Source organism: Triticum dicoccoides, chromosome 3B (genome assembly GCF_002162155.2).
Source record: "Triticum dicoccoides isolate Atlit2015 ecotype Zavitan chromosome 3B, WEW_v2.0, whole genome shotgun sequence".
NCBI lineage: Eukaryota > Viridiplantae > Streptophyta > Magnoliopsida > Poales > Poaceae > Triticum > Triticum dicoccoides.
Window position 1 is genome coordinate 685,711,221 of NC_041385.1, and position 15,302 is coordinate 685,726,522.

A 15,302-nucleotide genomic window follows, 5' to 3' on the forward strand; every position below is an offset into this window, starting at 1 on the left:
CGACATGAACGATTCTTCTAGTTGGAGGGACGAAACAGTGTGGGCCCCAATCGCCTGCGGGTCATGCACGACACGTGGCGCACGATGGGGTGCAGAACGCCCCCACTTCCCCATGATGCCTCGGCAACTGCCTAGGATGACATAAATCCTGCATGCAGCGCGGGGCCATCATTGCCCTTCCTTGTTGCATTCGTCTTCCTTGGCCTTGCGAGATTCCTCACGGTCCAATCTGAGGTGTAGCTCCTCCCTCACCTCACTCGAGAACGCATCACTGAATGGCGTCGGTCGTCAAGAAGGTGAAGTCCGCAGCCCCTAGCGTGAACTCGCCTCCCATGGGGCCAGCGCTCTGGCCCTCCTCAATTGGCAAGGAGGAAGATTTGGGCCCGGTGCTCTCTCACATATCTGGCGAGGGGAACGAAGGGCGAGCAACCAAGATCTGGCCAGGCTCGCGAGCATGGAGCAGCCTAGCGGAGTCCGTCTAAACTTTTTCCTCACAGTTTCCATGCCGGGCTAGTCCAGCCATTCTCCGATTTCTTCTACACCATCCTCTCCCACTATCAAATCCACGCCCTCCACCTTCATCCTAACTACATTCTTCTCCTGGCCATTTTCGCCTTCTACTACGAGGCTTTCATGGGCGTGAGGCCCTCAGTGGCGCTCTTTCTCCACTTCTTCAGCTTGCGCTTCACCACACAGGACCAGCGCTCGGCGTGTGTCTCCTTCGACGATGTCTAGGGAGGGAGCTCCCACTTGAAGGCCGGGGAGAAGGTGGAGAGCTACCGGCAGCATTGGGTCTTCATGGACGTGTGCCACACCAACCCGCTCCTGTTGACTCCGGCGGTGCAGCCCGAGCAGACCCCCATGTGGGGCCATGAAAAGCTCACTAGCCAAAGGGCGGAGCCCGCCCTAGAGCGGATAGTCGTGCCTGGGGAGGTAGAGTTGATGGGGGCAATAATCGTCAAAGAGTTCCTGGGGTAGCGCATTGCGCCGCTCCAAGCGCACTCGCGGCTCATGTGGGAGTTCTCTCATGCGGGGGACGCGATGAGGCTGCACGCCGCTAGCCTGCCAGCCAAGGAGCTGGGAGGGGCCTTAGCGGCCTTGCTTGGCCACCTCCCTAGCAATCCCCTGAGGCTGCGGCCCCGCTATACAGTTACGATGACAAGGAGGATCTGATCAAGGGGATGCCCACCTTTGACAAGTGGGGACTTGTGTCGAGCAAAGACATTGGTCCGCACGGGCCCTCCCCACCATGGTTATGTCTTTCGATGAAAGCGACAACAATAATGGCTCGTGGGAGACGGAGGAGGATGACCTCAGGAGGGCGCCACCACACACCCATTGTCAGATCCTCCTTGACCTCAAGGTTGACCATGCAGCTGACGAACCTCCTCACGTGGACTCCCCGTGTCCCACTGGGCCATCCGGAGGAATGGGGCCTGCCCCGAAGGTCGCCCAGCCGCTGATCTGGACGGCCCCTACCATGGGGGTGGCTGAGCCCGTGCCGACTGAGACCTTCAGGGGAATCCTGACACCTCCTTGGGGAGTGGTGCCATGGCAAGGCTCGCCGAGGGTCACCCTTAAAGCCCTGGAGGCGGTGCTGGGACGACACATGGGAAGGATGGCGGCACGTTGGCCTCCGTGGAGGACAAGAGGAAGTGGTCTGCGCCAGACGAGTAAATGCTTCGGTCCATTATCGTGTCGCGCGCCCATGATTAGTCTGCCCGTGCTAACCCCTTGCCTGTGCAGGAGCCAGGGCGGCGATGAGAAGGCGAAGAATAAGAAGGTAGATCCTGGGGAAAAGGTGACCTCTGCCTCGAAGGTGGCATCGGTGCTCGACCGCGGCTCAGGAGGGCGCGGGTGCGCCTAGCATCGCCCCGGCGCCGCACTCGGGCGCACAGGTACCACCACACTCAAGTGCGCGAGCGTCGCAACATCATCCAGCGCCCCCTCTTTTGAGTAATGGCTTTATAGAATGCTTCATGTGCTTCATTTATATCATTTGAAGTTTGGATTGCCTGTTTCTGTAAATATAGAAAACCATTATTTGTAGAATACTCTTTTTCTTCACTTATACTACCTCCGTTCCAAATTACTCATCATGGTTTTAGTTCAAATTTGAATAAAAACCACGATGAGTAATTTGGAACGAAGGCAGTATTTGTCAGAGCATGGGCAAGTCTTTTGTAGAAAGAATTAAACTCTCCTACTTCACTTATATCTATTTAGAGAGTCAACAAGAATTTGTCATTCACATGGTTAGTCAGAAAATCCTACATGAAACTTGTTGATCACTGAATATGATATGTTTGATTCGTTGAAATAGTTTTGTGAGATAGAGATGATCATATGTGGGAGGTACTACTGAATGGTTGTGGCTTAGTAAGAATATTCGTGTTATGGTTTGTGATTCCCTAAGCATGCACATATGGTCTATCGTTATGCTATGAAGGTGGAGCATGATTTATTATTGATTGTCTTCCTTATGAGTGGCGGTCGGGGATGAGCGATGGTATTTTCCTACCAATCTACCCCCAAGGGGTATGCGTAGTAGTACTTTGCTTAGAGGGCTAATAAACTTTCGCAATAAGTATGAGAGTTCTTTATGACTATTGTGAGTCCATGGATTATGCGCACTCTCACATTTCCGCAATTTGCTATCCTCTTCGGTATCGTGTATTGCCCTGTCTCACCTCGGGAGCTGGTGCAAACTTCGCCAATGCATCAAAACCCCGTGATATGATATGCTCTATCACACATAACCCTCCCTATATCTTCCTCAAAACAACCACCATACCTACCTATCATGGCATTTCCATAGCCACTCTGAGATATATTGCCATGCAACTGATACGTCTCCAAGGTATCTATAATTTTTGATTGGTCTATGCTATTATATTATCCATCTTGGATGTTCTATATGCATTATTATCCTATTTTATATCATTTTTGGGGACTAACCTATTAACCTAGGGCCAAGTTCCAATTGCTGTTTTTTCCTTGTTTTTGTCTTTTACAGAAAATCAATACCAAATGAAGTCCAAATGGAATGAAACTGTTTCACAATTTTTCTTGGACCAGAAGACACCTTGGAAGCTTTGGGACGAGGCCAGAAGGTCCACGGGTGAGCGACAAGCTCACCAGGCGCGCCCTAGGGGGCGCCCTATGAGCTTGTGCCCCCCCCCCCCGTGGCTCCTCTAACACTAATCTCAGCTCCATAAGTACCCGAGTATACCCCATATACCAGAGGGCACACCAAAAATACTTTTTCGCCCGCTGCAAGCTTCTGTCCTCATGAGATCCCATCTTGGGTCCTTTCCTGGCACTCCGCTGGAGTGGGATTTGATCACGGAGGGCTTCTACATCAACCATGTTGCCCCTCCGATGATGTGTGAGTAGTTTACCACATACCTACGAGTCCATAGCTAGTAGCTAGATGGCTTCTTCTCTCTCTTTGATCTTTGATACAATGTTCTCCTCGATGTTCTTGGAGTTTTATTTGATGTAATCTTATTTTGTGGTGTGTTTGTTGAGATCCGATGAATTATGGATTTATGATTAGATTATCTATGAATATAATTTGAGTCTTCTCTAAACTCTTGTATGCATGATTAATATAGCTTTGTATTTCTCTCTGATCTACTGATTTAGTTTGGCGAACTAGATTAATTGCTCTTGCAATGGGAGAGGTGTTTTGTGATGGGTTCAATCTTGCGGTGTCCTCACCCAGTGACAAAAGGTGTAGCAAGACATGCTACTTCTTAAGCTTGCGTAGGTTTTTCCCTTGAAGAGGAACAGGTGATGCAGCAAAGTAGAGATAAGTATTTACATCAGTTAAGAACCAAGGTATCAATCCAGTAGGAGAAACACGCAAGTCCCCAATATATGCACCTACATAAACAATCATTTCGCTTGCACCCAACATGAAAAAGGGTTGTCAATCCATACATGGTCAGTTGCAAAGTTGAGATCTGATAGAGATAGATATAAAAGATTACTAAAACATAAAAGTAAATAAAACTCAGCGAGGAATTTTTAGTTTTTTTGGTTTATAGATCTGAAATATATGAAGGAAAACAGACCCCGGGCCATAGGTTTCACTAGAGGCTTCTCGCTTGAAGGCAAGTAATATGATGGGTGAACAAATTAGTGTCGAGCAATTGATAGAAAAGCACAAAGTTATGACAATATTCAAGGCAATGATTATGAATATAGGCATCACGTCCCCGTCAAGTAGACCGACTCCTGCCTGCATCTACTACTATTACTCCACACATCGACCATTATCCATCATGCATCTAAAGTATTAAGTTCATAAGAATGGAGTAACGCCTTAAGCAATATGACATGATGTAGAGGGATAAACTCAAGCAATATGGTGAAAACCCCATCTTTTTATCCTTGATGGCAACAATACAAATGCGTGCCTTGCTACCCCTACTTTGTCACTGGGTGAGGACACCGCAAGATTGAACCCAAAACTAAGCACCTTTCCCGTTGCAAGAACTACCAATCTAGTTGGCCAAACCAAACCAATAATTTGAAGAAAAATAAAGATATATCAAATTAGGCATAAGAATTCAGAAAAGATTCAAATAATATTCATAGATAAGCTGATCATAAATTCTCAATTCATCGGATCTCGACAAACACACCGTGAAAGAAGATTAGATCGAATAGATCTCCAAGAACATCAAGGAGAACATTTGTCTGAGTAATGGGCCACGCGTAGGCTCACCCGAGGCCCATGATTTATCAAGACTTTGGGCCGGCTCCGCCTAGCTGAGCCCCATGTCGAAACTCCGCCCTCTGAGGCCGGCTGGCTCGACGGCCGGCTGCCAGAGGGCGGGTGAACCAACACTACGGCGCTCCGAGTGGCCGGCACCTGACGGCCGCCTTCCAGAGAGGGCGGCAACGGGCAGGCGGCCACCTCACAACCATGGGAAGGCCGAGCTCCCATCGGGAGTACAAGACGAAGTATGGCTACAGTGACGCACGTCGCCTCCCACGCTTGAGACGGGCGTGGCTACAGTGCTCCGTACAGGCGGAGATCTCCGCGCGACGGAGCACTGTGCCGTATCTACTCTGACGTTGCTCCTAGCAGGCGGAGGCCTGTTCCCCACAACGTCCTGTCGGTACGGCCCACCAGAGGCGGGCCCCATCGGACAGTGACCCCGAGGAAGACGGCGGAAGTTCGACCAGGCGGAGCAGTGAGGGGCCGGCCCCCAGCAGGCGGCCGTCCCCTTGCCCCGAGGCAAGCAAGCCATTAAGCTGACAAGACCAGGTGTGGCTACAGTGTCCTCCCACCAGGCAGTGGGACTGTAGCCACGCTAACGATGACCAAGCCCCCGTCATTGGGGATGCGGCTACAGTGAACGGCCACCAACCTGTCGGCGGGACCCACCAGGCGGAGGGCCCCAGCTGTCGGCGGAGAAGCTGGAGGCTGGAGACACTGACAGCCGGGCCCGGCAGCCGGATAGATTACTATTGTACCCCTGGGGGGGGGGTAGGCCTATATAAACCCCCCAGGCCACCCATGCAAAGGGTTTCCACTCTGATAGAACTAGCCAGATTCCTAAGGCAGAGAAGAGCTAGCCTTGCCTCCTCCTTCCCCTAGGCACAGCTCGAGGAGCACTTGTATCACTAGTGCCTTAGTGATCATGCGGAGATCCCACAGAGCAGGAGTAGGGGTATTATCTCCACGGAGAGCCCCCAACCTGGGTAAAGTCCGCCGGCGTACGTGTCTACGCCTCATCCCACTTCCAGGCACCGGTGACGTTCTACTCGCTCCCACCATGATAAGCCATTCGTTGGCATATGTCGCACCCAACCCCCGACATTTGGCGCCCACCGTGGGGCAAGGTGCACCGTCTCCCAGAGATCTGCTCTGGACGGGAACCCTGTTCCTTCCTGGCAAGCAAAGCCAACCCAGCAGGCCCGACGGCGTCAGCACCGATGTGTTGCACGGCGCGGAGATCGCCTGCGCGGCAAGCTGCCTCGCTGACCTCGTCGGCGAGATTGACCTCTCCGACGAGCTGGCTTTCGACACGGGCACAAGCTGCCCTGAGAGCCGCCTCGTCAGCCTCCTCGACCAGCTCCATGTCGCCAGCGAGACCGCGGTGGACTTGGAGTCCATTGGCTCGACCAATCCGATGATCATCGACTCTGACACAACGTCGCTCGACGCGTTCCCCACCAACGTGGTGTTCTACGATGAGCCGCCTCCTCGCGAGTACAGCGACAGGAGCACCGTCATAGAGGTGCTCGTTATCAACAGCAAGGGGCACTCGCACGAGCGTACTTAAGGTCCCCTCGACGCCGCTCTGCGCGACCTCACGGCGCCCATTCCCGAGGGCGCGGATGCTGAGGCGCTGGAGGCACGCCGCCTCCAGCTCCTCAAAAATGCTGGCCGCCTGGCCAGCATGCGCCGGATTTCGGACGCCTATCGGCGCGAGATGGACCGGGCCGTAGGTGGCACGCCAGCTCCTGAGGGGCCTAGCCGCCTCGTCACAGTTCGGCAGCATGGCGCGACCGTCGCCAGCATGTTCGGAGTAGAGCGCCTCGTCTACGCCACGCCTGCGGAGAACATCTGGGCTGCCCAGGCGGTAACGGATGAGCTGGACGGATGCGACGGCGACGAGCGCCGCCTCATGACGGAGTGAGTCCAGCAGCTCCTGGACGCGGCAGCCGCGCATCAAGAGGCTGCCTGCCGCACCGAAGTCCCACCCGGACGAAACAACGAGCCGCCCCCACGCCGAGATCATGGGGCGACCTCCCGGACGCCGACTGGTGGCGCACGCGGAGGAAAGGGCAACGAGCCGGCTGCCAGCCGCAGTCGGACGCACCTCTCCATCGAGCGGGACGAGGACGGCCGCCCTCGCACAGTAGAGCGGCGAGGCGACCTGCCGCCTCCCCCGCCTCGTGGACTGAAATACCCCACTCCGCCTCCAGTCACGCACCCGATGCTCGGCGACCGCCTCGGTCGTCGGGAGGGAGTCGGAGAGAACGATGCTCGCCACCGGATCGATCGTCTCAACCGATCGCTGGCGCTCGAAGAAGAAGATGCGCTGGGCCCGCCCTGTTTCGGCCCCCGAATCCGAGATGAGCCCTTCCCTGAAGGGTTCACCCTCCCGTGAGACACACCCAAGTACACCGGCTCCGTGAAGCCGGAGGGCTGTCTGGTCGACTACTCCACGACCGTCAGTATAGCGAACGGCAACAAGCGCGTTGCCGTGAAGTACGTCCCGCTGATGCTTCAAGGCACTGCCCGGACGTGGCTCAACATCCTGAAGCCCCGCAGCATCAATAGCTGGGTTGATTTCACCGAGGTCTTTATCCGCAACTTCACCAGCACCTACAAGCGGGCTCCCAAACCCCGACAACTCTCCTTGTGCGTCCAAAGACCCACGAAGTCAACTCGCGACTACCTCACGCGCTGGACCGAGCTGCACAATTCCTGCGAGGGTTTGCACGAGGTACAGGCGATCGAGTACTTCACTGCCGGGTGCCGAGAGGGCACCCTCCTCAAGCACCAACTCCTCTGCGACGAACCCGAGACCCTTGATGAGCTGCTGGTCATCGCCGACAAGCATGCCACGGCCGACTCCTCCATGAAGGCGGAAATCCTAGTTGACGCGTCTGGCAAGGTGGCCCCTCAAGCGCCTCGGACCCCGGCTGGTGACACCAGTTGGCGACAGCAACCAGGAGAACATAAGCAGAAGGCCACCCAGCCGGCTTCCGCCAGCCGGCAGGTGGCAACGGTCTAGGACCAGCAGCCGGAAGGGCAACCGCCCCCCAAGCGTCAGAAGGGCAGCAAGACCAATTGGTTGCCTGCTTTCTCTTACGAGCAAACCTTGGATGCACCCTGCAAATTCCATAGTGGCGCGAAGCCCTCCAACCACACCACTCGCAAGTGTCACTGGCTTACCAGAACCGCCAAGGGAGATGGACTCCTGCCTCCTCCGCCTGTTGGACCGCCGCCTCCTCCGCCCCAGCAGCCGGCGGCCCGACCAGTCGGCGCCATACAAGACGAGTACTCGTAGGAGCACGAAGCCTACATTGTGTTTACCAGCGTGGCCGACGACAGACGTAACAGACGGCAACAACAGCAAGAAGTGCAAGCAGTGGCCTCCAGTACTCCAGAATTCATGCATTGGTCCGAGAAGTCTATCAGTTGGAGCAGGGCCGACCACCCGGAAGTGATGCCTTCCCCCGGTTCGTATGCCCTGGTCCTAGAAGCAACCCTTGCAACGGAGAGGCGGGCCGCCCGTTTCTCTAGAATCCTGATAGATGGCGGCAGCAACATCAATATCCTGTACCGTGACACAATGGAGAAGTTGGGAATCAAGCAGAAGCAGCTCACCCCCAGTCGGACATGGCATAGTCCCTGGCCTTTCCTGCTCACCAATCGGCAAGACCCAAATTGATGTCCTCTTTGGAGACAAGAATCACTTCTGCCGAGAGTTAGTTTGGTTTCAAGTGGTGGACCCTGAGAGCCCCTACCATGCCCTGCTTGGCTGGCCTGCTCTTGCCAAGTTCATGGCGGTCCCCCACTACGCCTACCTCAAGATGAAGATGCCGAGTACCAAGGGAATCCTGACAGTAGTCGGAGACTACAAGAGATCGATTGCCTGCGCTGCGGACAGCAGTCGGCTGGCCGAGTCCCTCGTGATCGCTGCCGAGAAGCAGCTCCTTGACCGGGTGGTGGCGTTGGCAGGAAAGAAGCCCGAAATGTCACCCATCCCCCAGGAGTCGGAGGCTAAGGGCTCGTTCAAGCCGGCCAAGGAAACAAAGAAAATACCCTTGGATCCAGAGCACCCGAAGAGGCACGCAGTCGTAGGCACGGGCCTCGACAGCAAATAGGAAAGCGAGCTCGTCAATTTCCTCCGTGAGAATCGAGATATCTTTGCATGGTCTCCAAAAGACATTCTGGGTGTTCCGACGGATTTCGCTGAGCACAACCTACATGTCCGACCTGACATCAAGCCGGTCAGGCAGCCCTTGCGCCGCCTGTCAGAGGAGAAGAGAAGAGTTGTCGGAGAAGAGATAGCCCGGCTCCTAGCAGCCGGATTCATTATGGAAGTATTCTTTCCAGAGTGGATGGCCAACTCAGTCCTAGTATTGAAAAAGAACAAGCAGTGGCGCATGTGCATTGACTACACCAGCCTCAACAAAGCCTGCCCTAAAGATCCCTTTGCTCTGCCAAGGATTGATCAAGTAATAGACTCCACAGCCGGATGCGAGCTGTTGAGTTTCTTGGATGCATACTCTGGGTATCACCAGATAAAACTGAACCCGTCCGACAGACTGAAGACCGCCTTCATCACGCCATTTGGAGCCTTCTGCTACCTAACCATGACGTTCGGCTTGAGAAATGCCGGCGCCACGTTCCAGCGTTGCATGTAGAAGTGCCTCCTCAAGCAACTCAGCAGAAATGCTCATGTATATGTGGATGATGTGATGGTGAAGATGGAGAAGCGTGGCATGCTACTGGAGGACCTCAAGGAGACCTTTAAGAACCTGCGCCGATTCCAGATCAAGCTCAACCCGGAGAAATGTGTCTTTGGAGTACCAGCCGGCCCAGCTCCTCGGTTTCCTGGTCTCAGAGCGCGGCATAGAGTGCAATCCCGTGAAGATCAAAGAAATTAAGATGATGAAAGTGCCAACCTGACTGTTGGATGTGCAGAAATTCACAGGCTGCTTGGCGTCAGTCAGCCATTTCATCCGTCGACTGGGCGAGAAGGCCCTTCCCCTGTACCAACTCATGAAGAAGACCACTTTTTTTGAATGGAACGACAAGGCGGACGAAGCATTTCTCCAACTCAAGAAAATGTTGGCAACCCCACCTATCCTGGCGGCCCCGACTGAGAAGGAGCCCATGCTCCTCTACATTGCAGCCACCAGTTGGGTTGTCAGCATAGTCATGGTGGTAGAGCGCAAGGAGAAGGACAAATCACTGCTGGTCTAGAGACCGGTGTATTACTTGAGAGAAGTGTTGTCCGCCTCCAAGCAAAACTACCCCCACTACCAGAAGATGTGTTACGGCGTGCACTTCGCCGCCAAGAAGCTAAAGCCATACTTCCAAGGGCACCCAATAACTGTTGTTTGCACGGCTCCACTGGCTGAGATTATTGGGAGCCGAGACGCCTCTGGCCGAGTGGCCAAGTGGGCCATTGATCTGGCCCCTTACACCATCTACTACCAGCCTCGTACTGCCATCAAATCACAAGTGTTGGCCGACTTCCTCGTCGATTGGGCCGAGACCCAATACTTGCCGCCCGCTCCAGACTCCACTCATTGGCGGATGCATTTTGATGGCTCGAAAATGCGCACCGGCCTGGGAGCCGGCGTCGTCCTCACCTCTCCCAAGGGCGAAATGCTCAAATACGTGTTGCAAGTCCACTTCGCCGCCTCCAACAATGTAGCAGAATATGAGGCACTCATACATGGGCTTCGGCTTGCCAAGGAACTCGGCATCCGCCGGATCCTGTGCTATGGTGACTCCGACTTGGTGGTCCAGCAGTTGTCAGGCGACTGAGACGCCAAGGACGCAAACATGGCAAGCTACCGTTTCCTCGTGCAGCAACTCAGCGGATACTTTGATGGGTGTGAGTTCCTTCACGTGCCAAGGAATGACAACGAGCAAGCAGATGCTCTGGCACGGATTGGCTCCACCCGACAAGCAATACCAGTCGGCGTTGCCCTACGCCGCCTTCTGAAGCCATTTGTCAAGCCGTCTCCTGATTCAGACTCCATCTTTGTGCCGTCCCCTCCCGAAGCAGTCGGATCCGACTTGAGGGCCCCAGTGGCCGGCACAGGGACCTCGAGAGGCGGCCCCGGGACTGCTACAGCCGCTCCCGGCCCGGGAACTTCAGAGCCCGGCCCGGGAACTTCAGAGCCCGGCCCGGGGACTTCAGCAGTCGGCCCAGGGACTTCTCCAGCACAGTAGGCGGAAGCAGCTGCTAACCCACCGCCTCCCCTCCCAGCCGCCCTCATTCAAGTTGCAGTAGTCGTAGTCGAAGAAATTGCGGCGCCCTCATGGGCCCAGCCAATCCTCAAGTTCTTGGTGAATAAAGAGCTGCCAACCGATGAAGTCTCAGCCCGACAGGTGCAGAGGCGAGCTGCAGCCTACACCATAGTCAACAGAGAGCTGGTGCGACGAAGTGTAACGGGGGTTTATCAGCGGTGTGTGGAGTCGGACCAAGGCCAAGCAATACTCAGAGATATCCATCAGGGCGAGTGTGGCCACCACGCGGCTTACAGAGCCCTGGTGGCCAAAGCTTTCCGCCATGGGTTCTTTTGGCCCACTGCCCTGGAAGAGGCTAAGGAGCTAGTTCAGAAGTGTCAAGGGTGCCAGAGGTTCCGCCCCAAGCCACACCTGCCGGCTTCTGCACTCAAGACCATTCCCATAGCCTGGCCCTTTGCCGTGTGGGGATTGGATATGGTGGGACCATTCAAGACGGCCCGCGGTGGCTTGACTCACTTGCTGGTTGCGGTGGACAAGTTTACCAAATGGATAGAGGTAAAACCAATCAAGAAGCTGAATGGGCCGACTGCCGTGACCTTCATCGCCGACATCACCACGCGGTATGGCATCCCGCATAGTATCATCACCGACAACGGCACCAAGTTCGCCAAGGGAGCCTTGGCTCGTTTTTGCGCAACACAGGGCATCCGCCTGGACTTAGCATCCGTTTCCCTCCCCTAGTCAAACGGCCAGGTGGAACGCGCAAATGGCCTCATTTTGTCCGGCCTCAAGCCCCGACTGGTCAAGCCTCTGGAGCGATCAGCCGGCTGCTAGCTCGACGAGCTGTCGGCCGTCCTCTAGAGCTTGCGCACAACTCCAAACAAATCAACAGGCTTCACGCCTTTCTTCCTCGTCTACGGTGCTGAAGCCATCATCCCGACAGATATCGAGTTCGACTCCCCAAGGGTCACCATGTACACCGAGGCGGACGCCAAGGAGGCACGAGAAGACGGCGCCGACTTGCTGGAAGAGGGCCGGCTGTTGGCACTCAGCAGGTCGGCCATCTACCAGCAGAGCCTGCACCGATACTACAACCGCAAGGTGAAGCCAAGGTCCTTCCTGGAGGGAGACCTTGTGCTCCGGCTGATCCAGCGAACAGCCAGACACCACAAGCTCTCGGCACCTTGGGAAGGCCCTTTTATCATCAGTAAGGTGTTGGGCAATGATGCCTACTACCTGATCGATGCCCAGAAGCCCAGAGCGCGCAAGAGAGATGATTCGGGCAAAGAAACAGAGAGGCCATGGAACGCAAACCTCCTCCGAAGGTTTTACAGTTGAAAGCAGTATGTATCACGCTACCTTTTGTACTATGTATAAAGACTCCGGGTTCCCCGAGAAGAACTCGGGGACTGCCCTCTTCTATCTATATGATAAGTATCATGCCTATGAGAATGCATAGTCTTTTTTCTTCTTCTTCCGCCTGGCACCGGGTTCGACCAGTCGGCCCGGAGCCTCGTCGCCTTCTACAATATGCCGCCCCCCACAGCCGGACAAGTAGTGTGCCGGCACCAAAGCTTCCTTTGTCAGAAGCCACAGCTTGCAGAGTGACTGCATGGCGGACAAAGGTCGCAAAGAGGTGCCCCACACGAAAAAGCGACTAAGGAGGAAAGCGCATATAGTAGCACGCGGCATCGCGCCTAGCCGTCTGGCTGCTTGGCGGCCAGACGGCCGGCCCCCAACTTACTACCCGAAGCTCCGGATGGTTAAAACCTAGCCCCCCTCACAAACGGCTAGAACGCTCAAACCAGCCACAGTCCACAGAGCGGCCGCCTGGCCGGTGAAAGCAAAGCCAAAGGGTCGACGCCAAAGGAAAAAACCAAGGAGAAAAAGGAAAGAAGGGTGGAGGTCGGCACAACAAAGCATAAACAACGATAGCATATTTTTACATGGATAAAGGCCTCTGGCCAGCATTCAAACAGAGTTTGATATACACCCCGTGGGTGGAATTGTGCGAATCTAACCAAAGTGTTCAGTGTAACAAGAAGGAAACAGATAAAATCCTAAGGTGCAGCAGAGGACTCCGGCTGGGCGGTGCCGGCTGGCGCGGCAGAAGGCTCCGACTGGCTGGCGCCGAATGGCATGGCCAAGGGCTCTGGCTGAACGTTGGAGTCAGCCACGCCACCTGGTGCGGCAGGCAGCTCCGTCTGAGCAAAGGGATCGCTGGCAGCAGGCGGAGCGTTGGAGTGCTGGAGGACGGAGTCGGTAGCGCCTGTCGGAGGAACGGGCGGCAGGTCCGCCACCACTTGAACGCCTCTAGTAGGGGGCGGCACCTCGGTGCATGGCTCGTTGCTTGAGGCCCGGTCGGGTTGGGGCTGACCGTTCGCCCCGACCTCCGGCATGTCGACGTCGCTCTCGTCTTCCTCCTCCTCCTCCTCCTCCTCCTCTTCCTCCTCCCCGTCCTCCCCCTTGTCGCTGGAGGCGATGAATTCAGCAGAGTCTTTGCTGTCCTCTGGGTTTAGACCAAGACATTCATGCGGAGCTTCACCGCCTTCCTCGACCACCTCCGGGACGAAGACGCTGGTGTCGGTGAAGTCGGCGATCGCCGCTGCCCTGCTGACAAGCTCAGTTTCCACCGCCGCTAGCTCCTCCTGCGCCTCCAGTCGGAACGTGGCTAACTGGGCTAGATCTAGCCCAGGGTACCACGCCTTGACGAATTCCAAGGCCCGGCGCGCTCCTGCCCGGGCTGCTGAGCCCTTCCAGGCCTCCAGGCGGCCCGCCGCCACCTTCAGCCAGTCGGCCGTCCGACTTGGGGTGCGGGGGGCCGGCAGGCCTGGCCAGAGGGCGGAGACCGCCTGGGCTCCGATGCGCTGCATGCGATGCAGCAAGCGGCGAGCAGGCCGGAGCCGGGCCTGAATGCTGAGGACATGTTCACCAAGGGTCCGGGGGGCATCAACAGCGATCGGCGCACCCTCTACCCATCGCTCCTCGTGCTGGGCTTCGATCATCTGGGTAACGGCTATAGCATGGCCCGGGAAGAAGTCTATCCTGGCAGAAGAAGAAAAAGGCCAAGGCTATAAGCAAGGGCTGATAACTCAAAGCAAGAAACTAAGAGAATAGGGCTTACCATCGACTAGGTCCTCAATGCTGCTGAAGCAGGCCGTCACCTGGGCCTCCTTGTCGGCCCAGGTAGAGCGCTCGAGCTCAAACTCGGCAAGGAGGCTGGTCTCCGCCGTGTCTGCCTTCAGCTGGGCCGCCTTGAGGCTTTCCATCTGTTCGGCAAGTTGGGCGACCAGGCGGTCCCACTCCTCCGCCAGCTTGCTGCACCCTCCTTGCCACGTAGGGCGGTCTTGGCTTCGCCCAGCTGCTACTGCAGATCGGCATTCGCCTCTGAAGAAAGAAAGAAAAGAGGAAGGCATCAGTCAATCGGACATCTTGAAGGAAAGAAATAACCGAGGAGATTCGGCCCGACTGCTCAGCAGTCAGCCCAAACCTCGGGGACTACAGCTCGCGGGTGCGCCAGCGCGCCCCCGCGAAAAATAAGTAGCCAACAAGGTAAAAAGAACAGCTGAGGAGATTCGGCCCGACTGCTCAATAGTCGGCCCGAACCTTGGGGACTACAGCCCGCGGGTGCGCCAGCGCGCCCCCGTGAAGAAAGAAGAAAGAGACTTACGCCGGCTTTCGGCGAGATGAGCCGTCTGCGCCTCCAGCTCCCGAACCTTGGAGTTGTAGGCGGTCGCGCGAAGGTTATGATAATCCTGTAGAAGAAACAACAAAGCAAAAATCAGTAATCAGCAACTACAAGTTAAAGTTCCAACCCGCCTGCTCAGCAGCCGGCCCGGAACTTGGGGACTACACCCAGTGGGTGCGCTTGCGCGCCCCCACGAAAGAACAAAGAAGAACATTCGGAGAGAGCACCACAAGATGGCTTACTCGGATGGCGGTGCGCGACTCCAAGTAGGCCTCGTTGCAGCGCTTGAGTGCCACTACCTCCGCCCGGAGCTTGGCCTGGACGTCAAGAGATGCCTCGTTCAGGGCGCCAGTTCCGCCCCCACATACCAAGCCCACGGGCGCGGCACTGGTCGCCTCGGTGTCAAGGGCCGATGAGCTCGAGGCGCCGACCTCCTGCGGCCGCGGCACCGAGGCCGCCTTCTCCAGATAGCGGCGCATGGGGATGCGGGCCGCGGGAACCAGGACCGGTGCCACCACGGTTTTGACTGGTGGCACCGGCGGCGCCACTGGCTGCTCGTCCCGCGGCTCGCTGGATGGTGGCAGCGGCAGCGGGGGCGGTGGCACGAAGACGTCCGGCATGGCTACGTCGCCGCCCCCCCTCCCCCCCCCC

General features: G+C 56.2%; 1 pseudogene; it reads left to right on the plus strand.

Moving 5' to 3' along the window:
* The first annotated feature begins 10,657 nt into the window (after positions 1-10,657).
* Positions 10,658-11,431, plus strand: LOC119274199 (annotated as a pseudogene).
* Positions 11,432-15,302: the final 3,871 nt, after the last annotated feature.